Below are 13,590 nucleotides of genomic sequence, written 5' to 3'. Positions count from 1 at the left end.
TATCAACTTCCAACCAATAGCCTAAAATGAATCCAAACACCTTGAAACCTAAGCCCAAAGTCCCCTAGCCTAAAATATATGGTCCAAAGCTATTAGAACTGTCAAAATAAGAAAAAGAGATTTTTTATCTAAAGTTTTGGTTTGGTAACCAACCCTTACCAACATAGGCTTCAAATAACCGAACTGTCAATTCCACCAAGTCATAAATTATTTGGGGTAGCTATATCAAAGCTTTATATGAGAAAAATGCATGAAAATACAAAAAATGACCTGGAGGATCATTAAAATATTTCATGCTTACGACATTTAAATTTTTTATTTTGTTCATAAAAATAGTAAGTCTTTATACATTTAGAATGCATGAATTTATTTGATGGCTCATAGCATTTTAAATATTTCATACAACCCCTCATATTCTTTAAATTTCATAAGTATTAACCATATACCCTTTGTGCTCTACATCCTATTATGATGTATCTCCAGGCGTTTAGCCCAGCACTTCGACTATCCAAGATTATCATTGTCCACTTCCATCAATAGGTGAGTCCTTATAATTCAAGGACATAGACTTAAAATTTATTTTTAGTAGTTCAGTTTTATGTTTTTCTCAGACTTCATGATTTTTGGGTTAGTTGGGGCCTATCTTAGTGGTTGTTAAGTACGTTTAGAGGCTTATCTAAACAGACGCTACAAAAAAATGGCTATTACCCACGGTTATTTAGCCACGGTTGCAAAAACCGTGGCACACTGCAACCGTGGCACACTTAAATAAAACCTGTAAATTTATCAACGTATAAAAGACAGATGCTAAAATACCGTGGCAAAATTAAGCGGGAATTAAAATTTTCACTGTCGCCTCTTTTATTTTCCATTCCCCCCATTTTTTACCTTATTAATCTTTTTCTCTTTGATTTTTAGTCCTCTCTTTTGATAAGAACGAGAAAACAATATCAGTTCGAGTGCTTCTTCTTCCAAAAACGACTACTTAGATGTCCCCTCCTTCGAGTAGTAGCGAAATATGGTGGAATTGTTCTAGGAAATATTTGGATCTATGTTTTGTCTTTTACTCCTTTATTATATTTAGATTGAGATAGATTTTTTCAGATATCCTATGCAATATGAGAGGAACTGTAACAAGAGTAGGATTTTCAAGTTAATTTTACATTCAATTTTCAATCAGATTTTTTAGGATTTATATTATTGCTTTCACCTTTAATGATTTTGCAATTGCCCTAATTTGTATTTGAGATCTCAACTTCTCGTGGGTTCAATTTAACTTCTCCTAGAAAAAAATTATCATTTCTTTTGTGGGGATTTAGGCTGCAGTTGTTGTTTTTTCGAGCTGCTTTTGGGTCTTCAACCAATGAGGGTTTTGATAGGGAAAGAGAATCTTTAGCTGAAAGTAATTCTTCATACTCAAGATTATGTGTTTTCATAGATGAGAATGAAATCATTGATGTCATGACCGTCCTTCCATTGGGGAGAGAACTTAATTGAAGTTCAAATATAAAACTTTTAGTACTTGATTTGAATGTAATCCTTACTGATATTGTTCCACTTCAATATGTGTCGTATCGTCTCAAAGTGGATGCCATTGTTTCGAGGGAAAGAAGGTAGGAGTTGGGCAAATACTTTTATTCTGAAGTCTACCTTATATTTTGAAAAATCTTCACACTGAGTTATTATTTGTTTTACCAGTTTTCAAAAGGCCTTTCCCTGATGATTTTCGGCAATTTTGTTTCGAGAAATTCAATGTAGGTGTTTGGTCATCGAGAATAAGGTAGTTTTTGAATTTTTTTTAGTTACATATTTATGAAGTTCATATACGGAATCATATTTATGTGTGTTGTCCAAAAATTAGCAGGAAGAATGTGGAGTTGGTTCTTGATTTTTTATTGGGAAATGCTAAGGAAAAGTTGCCCTTTTGTTGGGTAAAAATCTATTTTTTTTCTCAATATTATAAGTTAGCATCACTGCAAGTCTGCAAACTATTATCTGAGAGCACCAGGAACAAAAAAATCCCGTGAGCTTGGATTTTAATTAACTGTTGAACTGACCAAGACCTCACTACGACCTACTTCTAGTTTCATTACGACCTTGTTCACTATTTTTATCTTAGGCCGAGGGTCAATCAAAAACAGTCTCTCTACTTCTTCGGAGGTAGCGGTGTGGACTGCGTACAGTTTACCCTCCCCAGACCTCCCTATGTGGGAACACACTGGGTTTGTTGTTGTTGTTGCTTATGTATTATATTTCCAGAATACATGAGCAGATCTATTGATAATATATTTTTTCTTTGTCTATTTTATAGATTCTACTTGCTCAAGCATACAACTTTGTCCTTATGTTTGGAAGTAATCATATAATTGTATTACAATATGTTAGAGTTTGGTATGAATACAGAATTTGAGACCTTCTAAAGTTTCATACAAGGTAGAATCATGATACTAATAGATGCTTGTTAATTGTGTTGCAAAAGGAAGATTGTAGGACATGGCCAATGAGAATGTCATTGAGAAAACAAAGATCCTAAGTTAGACAAACAAAACTAAGGTATGAATGCTTCCTGAGTATTTATTCACTATCACATAAATTTTCTTTTGTTCATTATACAGTCTACAGGGTAGTTTGGCCAAATGGACTTACAATTTTGATTGTTTAAAACTCTATTATGCTACTTCCTTTGCCTTAAACATGTTATTTCTCTAGTGATTAACTGGTGTAACCCATAGATAAGCATACTCATACACCATTATATTTGTATACATGTTCAAGATATTTCTTTGTAATAACTTGAGAGTTCGAGATCTTTGATAAATATTTCACCTGAGGTAGTGGTATGGTCTTCGTACACTATACTCTCCCCAGACCCTACTATGTGGGAATACACTGGGTATATTGTTGTTGTTGTTGTTGAACTCTAAAAATTAACACATCATTGAGAAGAGAAACATCTCATCTGATTTGTATGTTATGAAACTCTATTTTCTATATTTGTACTTTCTAGTATGAAATCAATCATAAAAAGTTGTATTCGTAAAGGCAACATATACAAACAAAAAATTCAATCATAGGTAGGTGGTAATCTGCTCAACTACAGAGCTTAAAATATATAAATATAAAGGCTTAATCTTTTGTCTTTCCGATTCTTAAATTATAGAGCAACACTGAAAAATTAGTAGTATAGCTTTAAGCATTTTTTGCTGATGTTTTATAGAGTGCAAGGCTTAGATACCCCATTTTATATAATTGAATTTCTTTTTAGTTGGTGCTGAATGATCTTTTGAGAATTTTTGTTGGTTGTGTCTATTGTATTTTTCTTTGTGATATGTTCAGGTTCAAGTGTTTTATTTTGAATGTTCTTCTCTAGTTTTTGGTCAAACAGCTGAATTCTTGGAGGTAAATTCAAAGGATTATGCATCTTGGATGGCAGCAGGGTGGATATTATAATCTGGCAAATGTAGGAAAATGCCTATCAATTATGTATTATTACCAGAAAAATGTAGGAAACTATTAAAAAAAATTTTAAATGACCGTGGCAAATTTTTCTAATGAATTGAACAAATTAGCCACGGTTCTTATGTGGCTAATTCAAATTGATTCTTCTTTCTCCTTTAGCCAATTTCCCATGGAACAACCGTGGCTAAATTTACAAGAAACCGTCGCTATCTAAATCTTACCACGGATGCCAAAACCGTGGCTAAATTGCTTGCCACGCCATTTATGGGCACGCTAGCAACCGTGGCTAAGCGACCTTTGCAAATATGTATTAGCCACAATTTTCCTAAAATTTACCCACGATTTTGCACGTGACTAAAATGCTTTTTTTTTGGTAGTGAGAGTAGTTGTTTTCAGTTATCAATATAGTTCAGATGACTTTTAGTCGTTAATGACATTTTTGTGATTGTTGGTTTATTCTAGTTTTAAGCTTATGAACTTACAACTTTTTCTTATGATTTTTAAATGTTTATAATTTACATGCAGTACTATGCCTGATGCTACAAGTTAGTTTGGGATACTTTCAGTCCTAAGCACCATGTGATATCTCAGGTTAGTCTCTACGCATTATAATACCACATTATTTGTTCATATTTTGTATTAGAACCTCGTTTTTTGGATTCACCACCAGTTATAAGTCATAGAATATGTTAATAATCTTTGCAGCTATATTTCATGCCAAACATAAATCTGCACAAAGGGCCTCATACTCGACTTCTTTATTTATGAGTGGAATATAGTGGATTTTTTGGCTTGGCCTTTCCTCACTTGGTGTCAACAAGACTATGATGAGGTCAGTCCCCATCTCATGAAAGGCCCAGTCGCTGAACAGAGTCAAAGTTTTGAGTTGGTGTTCAGAGGATAAAATATCCTCCTTCTAAACTAGAGAGGTTAATACTAGGCTAAAATCTGCCACAAAATCTACTATTTCCTGGGACTTGAGAGTGGTCCTGGGCTTGTACTCTGTATCAAACTCACTAATCATGACCAATTACATAGCCATCTAATCGGATAACTCAGGCTTATGTAGGGTGTTATGTAGAGAAAACACAATGACCACCGCTATTGGTTGGCACTAAGGGTATACGTGCATCCTCTAAGAGACCTGTACTAGGGAGACGTCTACTAGGCACAAGGAAAGCTTTTCCAAGTAAAACATCGAGTCTCTAAGATTATTAAGCTTTTACTAATGTAATAAATAGGATACTATATATCTTACTCTTCAAGAAATAACCCGATACTAGCTACTACCTTTTCCACTGTCAGATATAGATGTAACTTCTTCCCTTCCCTTGGTTTGGCCAATAAAGAATGTCTCAAAATATAATACTTCAATTCCCACAAAGCCTTCTTATATAAGGGGGTCCCATAAAAGTCTGTGGTCTTTCTTTGAAATAAGAAAATTACTGTAACCTTTTTAAGGATTTTAATATAAAGAAACTGAGGACGCTCAGTCGCTCTATGTGTTATTGCACTTCTTTGATGTTGCTCATCAATTACCACATTTCTTCAATTGCCATAATCTTTTTAAAATTTACTTTTATCCCTTTATTCAACAAAAGGAATCCCAGTAATTTCTGCGATATTATCCCTAAAGTGCATTACTTACGGTTCAACCTCATGTTATGATTTTTTAATAATGCAAATACATCCTTGAGTTGCATTAAGTGATCTTGATCTTCTCGTCACTTGAATAGCATATCATTAATATGGACTTCCATCATTTCTCCTATTTTCTTATCGAACATTAGGTTCACTATATGATGATGAATAGTACCTACATTTTTTAACCCAAAAGACATCACATTATAACAAAATATGACATGGTTAGTAAGAATTAATTTTTTATCTTGGTCTCCTAAATATAGTTGGACCTAATTTTATGTAGAGTATTCATTGACAAAACTGATAATTCTATGCCCATCCATAACATCGATTATGCAATCAATGTCTGGGATAAGGAAAGAGTTTTTAAGTTATGTCTTATTTAATTACATAAAATCTATACATATCCTGAATTTGTATAGTTTCTTAACTTCCACCAGAATATTTGGAAACCATTTTGGGTATTTGACTTTCCAGATTAAGTTTATCTTGAGCAAACATGTCATTTCCTTCTTGACAAATTTATTCTTCTCATCCGATAGTAGAAGCTACTTTTGTTTTACCAAAGGAAGCTTGGGTCAAAACCTAGCCTGTGATTGTCCACCTAAAGAAGAATACTTAAATATCAATATATGCCAATGAAAAAATGAATGTTATGTTTACAAAAAATAAGGTAAGCAAGCCTAATCTTAAGGATTAGTCTCAAGCCTAGATATAAATTCCTCTCGAGCAAGTTAGAAAAAAGAAGATTTGATCAAGCTCTTTGCCTATTATTTTTGTTACGTCTCTCTTTTTTGGGATGTAACAAGCCCTTAGGTTTGATATAATTTCATTTTTGTAGCACATACCTTTACGAGGTCTTTACTTGATTCTATCTGAGGGAAACCTCTGGTCCTTTAGGAAAGATGATATTTGCCTCCCATGGTTGACCCTAGTTGCTTTTTATCTAATGTGTGTTTTTTAAGTGGGTAATTTAGTCACTCGATTGAATTTTCATGCGATAGACCTTATGGCATAGATTCATATTCTTCCCAGGATGATATTGTATCCCATATATCTATTAAGGATATCAAATAGGCTAGACTTTTCCAACCCTCCAACATTGGTCACAAGTGTCACCTCTTCTCTAGTTCTCTCACTAATAATATTGAAACTAACTACGGTCTTGGTTATATTTGTTGTGGGGCGCTTGGCTCTATTTGGTCGAAGACACTTTTGTGCATGATATTGGCCAAATTACCTGGGTCAACTTGAATCCTCTTCATAATTCAACCATCCATATTCAAAGATATTACTAGGGAGACGTCGTGGGCACTCATCTTCAAACCCAGGTACTCTTCACCAAAGGAAATATAGGGATTACCCTCCAGGAATGACTTTTTCTAGTAGTTGTATGATGTTTTATCCTTCTAACAAGATTAAACTTTGTCTTTTCCTGATTTGTAACGGCCTTCTATCTCGCAACCCAAATTTTTGTCTTCATTTACATACCTAACTTTATTAATATTGGATACTATAGATGAGTCCCATACATTTCCTAAAGGTCAAGACTCTCTACACGGTCATTGTCATGAATTTTGATAACCAGCTATCCTTTAATTTAAAAAAATAGATAGAAATGGTAAAAATAAAGAAGTTAAACCAACATAGTTTCTCTATCCTCATAGTGGGTGCGAAACTATTTATTAATGATTTAGGATAGTTAAATTTGTATGATAGTTAAGTGCTTGGATTATAGCTTAGTTTCTTGTTAATAAAATAAGTTTGTAAGGTAACAAATAATAATTATAAATAATATAATTCACAAACAAGTAAAGCTTAAGAATAACTCTAGAACAACATTACCAGGCATGTAATTACGATTCTATAGATATGGGATAACCTTGACCTGAGACAATATTAGTCTCCGTAAAAATAATATAGACAGAGAAAAAGTCCAAAGGACAAAGCTAAAAGATATTTTATTACTTGTAGGTAGAGATGAGGAAAAAATACATTATGCTTTACAATGGGGAGGGGTTCCTATATATTGAGTACAATGTTATACTTAGACTAATAAGGGGGTGCCACTTGAATTCTATAGTACTATAGTCAATAATGAAGTTCCACTTATCGACAAACCATTAGGGGATGTCAGTTGAATATCATATATCTAGTGTAAACTTATTAGGATAGCCTATGCACCTGGCAGCTCTAACACATCATTCCCTTTTCTATTCTCTCATATGTGCTCCCCATCCATAGTAATAATGTACCACTTTTATCTAGCCCAAGAGTACATTTTTCAGTCTTGGCATCGTCCATGAGATGATGCCATCAGGGGATAACTCCAAGTGTACCTAATCCGAGATGGCTCATATTTTGCCATATCTATTTTACCCTATATAATATCTCTTAGTGTTTCATATAGTGTAAAATCACTACAAAATAAGTTTTGGATAAAAAGATATCCCTACAATACTAATATTAGTACATGCAAGGTTTCTAAATTGGAAAAACTAGGTAAAACTTGACTTGTATTGCGTCCCTTTTTTTTAAAATTTGTAACAGAAAAATTGAGTTTTGACATACAAATAAGAGTTGAAAATCTATCCATTGACTTTACCAACAAAACTTGGTCACATAAAATAGCACTCTAAAAAATGAGATATTCTAAAATTACTATAGTTATACAGTTTAAAAATAAGAAATTACTATAGTTATACAACTTAAAAATAAGACTTGTTTACTTACCACATAGGGCATTTCCTGAGCTATAGCCAAAAAAAAGAAAAGCTTTATTTGTTAATTGGATTAGATAATCTACTGAAAAATATTATAGGATTTTCTTAGTTTTGAGAAAAAGATGAGAGGAAGTGGAAATTTATAACACAAAAGTGATGTATATCACAAAGGATGCCGCCCAAAATGCTAAAATTTCTCTTCTATTTTACTATTATATCTTAGATAGTTATGGTCATATTATTATAATAAAATTCCCCAAGACAATCCCTTAAAATTTCATCACAATTTAACGTAAGAAATTTTTGAATATCGCAAAATTTGAGTTTAGGATGTGTGAAGTAGAGTTTATTATTTTTATCAAAAACTTGTATAAATAGTTCTAATTGATTGAAATGTATAGACTTAAACTTGTCCAATTTTAATATGTCAAACATCCTCAACATCTGTAGAACTCTAACTATAAAGTCCAAAGAAATGAATTTCCATTTCCACTCATGTAGGCATCCTGAGTCAAACCACTTAGCTTTTATTTCTCACACTTAACTTGTTAGCAATTCAAACACCATGAAATATAATATTACATGTCCATTTTTATTCAACTCTACCAATGGTGTTTATTCAGGTCAAGTACATCCTGACATCACCAAGATAGATAGAATCCTTGAACTAGGCACCTCCTTAAGTATCACCTGCCTTGTGTCACCAGCTGCAGACACATAATCTTTCCTTTAATCCCTAAAACTACATTGTCATCTAAAGGTTCCTCCTTGGTCTTTCCTTATAATATATTTTTTCTTAGATGCTGCGCTTCTCATCTTCATGTTATTGAACTTTAGTCCTCTTCATTAGAAATGACTAGGTTACTATACAATCAAGTACCTGGATAGGCTCAAAATGTCCAACTTCAAAATTTATTAGCCAAAGAATAAATGCCCTAAGCCAATGATTGCTCTTCGGTTATCAAAATATTTAAACTACCTATGCTAATTGAATTTTATTCAATTCGTCAGTTATCACATTGGCCTTTCACAAATTAAAAAGAACTATAATATCATAGTCTTTTAGTAGCTCCAATATCCATTGATGACTTATATTTAGGTCCTTCTATTTGAAAATGTATTATAGGTTGTGATTATCCATGTATACCACACTGTGATAACCCAAATAATTATTTTGTGGTTTCGATCTCTTTCCCAAATTTTTCCTTTCTCATAGCCTTATAATGGTTTTCAAAACATGTAGGTATGGATGCTGCAATTTCTTAGGTGGCCAAAGGTGTTTTATAAAAGGAATTTTATTTATTGAATTTTTGAAATAGAAGTTTAACTAAAGTCACCATGTTGGGTAACAAGGTTTATTTTGTATTTTGATAACTTTGTTCGCTGTGAAGAGTGATTTTTGACTTGGTAGGTTGCTGGTATGAATCCTGAGGTTTTCAAGAGTGATATGGAATCTTGGTGGAGTTTTTAGTATTTTGGAAAGTTTCAAGTATACTGCATCCATCATTTTTTCATGAAAACCTAGGTTTGGTGATTGGATAATTCCAATAGTCTTAGAACTTGTTTGGAGACTGATTTGTATATTTAGAACGGTCTTGGATGAGTTTTGGGTGCTTGTTCGAAGATAGTACTTATATATTGTAGAGTTGAAATAGTATCACCTAGAGAAAATAACCTCTAAATAGCATTTTTATTGAACATTTAGATCCATATTATGATTTTTGAACTATAGCATAATAAATTGTTGAATTTTAGTTTGTATGAGAGAGCAATACTCATTTTAGAATTGGAAGATATTTCCTATGCTTGAGCTCCATGGAAGCAAAAATGGCTTTACTTATGACCTTAAAGGTGTGAAATGGGTTCATGTATGTGAAAACTCCATTGGAGTGAAGTGGAGCCCAAAGAAGAAAAAATACCCCAGTGGTTGTATTTCAAACTTTGTTTTTCTCTGAAAATTTATTTTTAGAAGCTGGGGAATCCAACTTGGGAAGCCTTTATGATGGTTTTATCATATATATAAAACAAGGGAAATATTGAAATATTTATGTTTATTATTGTCCATGATTACATTAGTTTATTAATGTATCATCCATGATTGTTTGTTAAAAAATAGTGTTTTATGACTCATGTTTAGAAAATGTATTTCGGTAATTTGAGGACCGATTCAATAGGATTATTGATGAAATTTCATATTTGATTTTCTTATCTTATGAGTAAATTGATTTATAAAAATAATTTTTATTTTAACCTTGGCGAATAGGGGTTGACTTTTTGGGTTTGGAAAAGAAGAAAAGTAGCATTGCTGGTAAATATTTGGTGGCACCTGACATCCAGTCGATTTGTGAGTGCCCATATTTTTCTATAGGCTTGGAAATCCTTCAGTCATTTCTTTTATTTTTAGTTAGTCTTTTATTCATTAAAGGTTATGGGGCCTTGCCATGATTACCGTTTATGTTAGCTGTGGAGGCTTCACTAGAAAAATAGTATTTTGTAATTGTCAATCTTTCATTAATTTTGATTATATCTTATTAGAATGGATAATTTCTTCTCTTCTATCCCATTTTAGTTGTCTGTGTTTTTACATTAGTTTATTTATCATTTTTTAAATTTATGTAATGCCAATGGTCCTAAAGGACCACTAGTGAGAAACTAGACATTTTTCACAACTAAAGTCTAGACGTGGATTATGACATTACCTATCCATAATGGATAAATTTGGTTAGCCCATTTGAGTCTTTAGATTATTCTTTGGTGACCATGTATAAAGCTTAATCCTTTTCTTTTAATTGATGGTTAGTTTGATCCAAAATTCCTAAGCACATTGATTTAACAATAAGAGTTAAAATGAGTGAGAATGGAAAAAGGGGAATAAATTTAAGTGGAGGCCTATAGAAAAGACTAAGGGTGAAAATTATGAAAAAACTCATATTCTATATGTAGGGGGTGACAAAGGTAAAACAAAAGCTAGAAAATAAAAAAAAATGTATTTTTAAGTTCTCCTTGTTAATGGTGTATAGACTCTCTTTAAAAGATGGGAAAACAAATAATGGCTACAGGTGAGAAAATTGCAAAACAGAGAAGATCTGATTGAGGAAAGTTTTTAATGAAAGAATTTGTGATGTATCAAAGTTCTTAGAAAAAATAGTCATTGTTTCTACAAAAAATAGTTCCTACCCATACCATAGCTTTAAATACAAGTATGAAAGTCCTATTTGATATTAAGTTTGATGTTCTTATATTAGAGCAGTAGTACACTAAGGTCAATTGTATGATTCACCTTATGTTGCATATGAAATTCTTTGACAGAGTGAGCCTAATTTTATTCTTATATCTTCTCATATTGTATTATGTATATGTGTGAGTGATTATGGGTAACCATTTTTTGGTGAGAGAACATGGTTGACGAAAGACAAGTAAAGTATTTGAGCTCTTGTTTAGGACATGTATGAGAGCTTGCTAATATCGCAATCATATTTTAAGGTTAGTTAGTCCTGAATAGTGGTTGATGAGGTTTTAAAATTGTTGAATTAATGAAGTACATGTGTAAAGAAGTTGTCATCCATTATAGTCATTGTAGTATTGACTTGAGTAGTCTTATTTTAATTACTGTAGTTGTAGTAGGGTTTAATCCATGAGTGTCTAACTTAATAGAGGACAAGCAAGGATTTAAGGGTAGTATGTTGATTTGAGGATGAAAGGCATGAATTTATATTATAATTCACCTCACACTTTACCACTTTATAGCATTGTTATGAGCTTATTTTACATGAACTACACCTATTTTGACTATATTGAATTTTAGGATGGAGATTAATGTATTTTGCCAAAAATTTGAGTGTAATTGAAGAATAATTATGTATAATGGAGCTTTAAAATCTTAGTAGGAGCCAAATATGTTTATCTAAAACAAGCCCAGAGGTGTAGGAATAAGTGGGAGCTTAACGGGACTAAAACACAGCAAACACATCGATTTTGCACTAAGGCAATACCTAGGGCATCTCCCGAGGCATTGCAAGTATCGCCCTAGTATAAGAGGGATCCCCTGATGAATAAAGCAATACCCACTAGAAAAATATGTTGGGGAATCTTCTTGATGTAATTTGGGGCTAGGTTTTCTTAGTTCGTTTTGTGAAGGAAAATGGATCTGGAACTGTTTGGAACTCTATTAATATATCCTAAATAGAATATTTACATAACTTTTGACCTTGGAATAGTTAGGAGCTATAGTGGATGGTAGAGAAAATTAATTTTATCTTTACTTCTTCATTATTTATTTTTACGTTTTCTTAGGATGATTTGTAGTACATCTATGTCTATGTAGAGAAAAACATCTCAGCTAGGGTTATTATCATGATCCAACTAGCTGAATCATGAAGGCACCTACTCTAGTCCATCTAAAGAGGAAAATCATTACAAATCAGTGGGTAAACATGCGGAAGTCATAAAATAATAACATTAAACTCTTTAAGTATTAAAAATCTTACTACAGTTTCATTAATGGAAATACAAAAGAAAATCCTTTACCCAAATTATCTAGTCTAGAAAGGTACAAAAGCTACTATGGGATAAGGAAATAAACAAGACTCAGCATCCACTATAGAAATAAAAAGGGGCAAGCTACTGAAGATCTCTTTTCACATCAAGTAATGAAACCTGAACTAATCTTTCAATAGGTTATACTCAATAAAGGATGTAGCAAGAGTAGCATCAATACACCATACACACTAATAAACATATTCGGTTGACCTAGGTTAAATCATATACATTCAACATAGATATCCAAAATTAAACAGACATTTATAAGAATAACAATTTACATTGTATCAAGCATTTTCCAGTCACCACTCTCCTATGTAGTTCCCACTCATAACTACACCCTTAACAAATACTCAAGCTATTATTTATGTCAAAATTTATTTGAGAGCACGAAGATAAATTAAACCAATATAGTCTTAACTCATTCATAATGGTACTATTTCAACCACTCAGTACATCAAGGGAAACACGTGAGTTTTATTTTACACACATTATCATACAACCCGACATCACCTACTGACCTAACTCATAAGACCATGCACATTCACTTAGTATTTCCTTAAACATTAATTAAATAATACATAAGGCATAGAACAAGTACGAATATGGAAATTCAATAACCATGACTCATAAATAGTTAGTTCACCTTTTCCATAATTAGTACATTCTCAACTTCAACTATGTCAATTATGTTCAACTATATAAATAGTATAGACCAGTCGGGGATCCAATAACAATGATAAGTGAACTGTCAAAATCAGCAAAATTGTGTGCACGTATGTTATGGGTTTTATAAATACCCATTAGCCATGACATAAAAGGGATGCACTCCGTTTATATACCTATAATCTATATAACTAGTATCTATCGCCCTTCTTTCGATGTCCCCACTCTTATATTCCTTAATATCCACCAATTCCATGATAATAACATTTACCAGTTCATCTCATAATATCAATATATGTCATAATATGTACTATCATGATATGATATAATTAAATCACACTTGCACTTTGTAATAAGTTATTTTGTACAATCTCATTTCATATGATCAAACAACTTATAGATTTATACAACAGTTAATATTCAACAATGTTTATTTTAATAAATAGACAAATAGGAAGTTAACTTGCACACATAAACCCAAATTTAACATTTAAATACAATTCTAATATAATCTACCCCTTTTCTACCAATAATAATATCTTAGGCCAACTGACAGATA

This window comes from Capsicum annuum, chromosome 3 (genome assembly GCF_002878395.1).
Source record: "Capsicum annuum cultivar UCD-10X-F1 chromosome 3, UCD10Xv1.1, whole genome shotgun sequence".
Taxonomy (NCBI): Eukaryota; Viridiplantae; Streptophyta; class Magnoliopsida; order Solanales; family Solanaceae; genus Capsicum; species Capsicum annuum.
The sequence above is the reverse complement of the archived record's forward strand: the minus strand, read 5'-3'. Positions refer to the sequence as shown.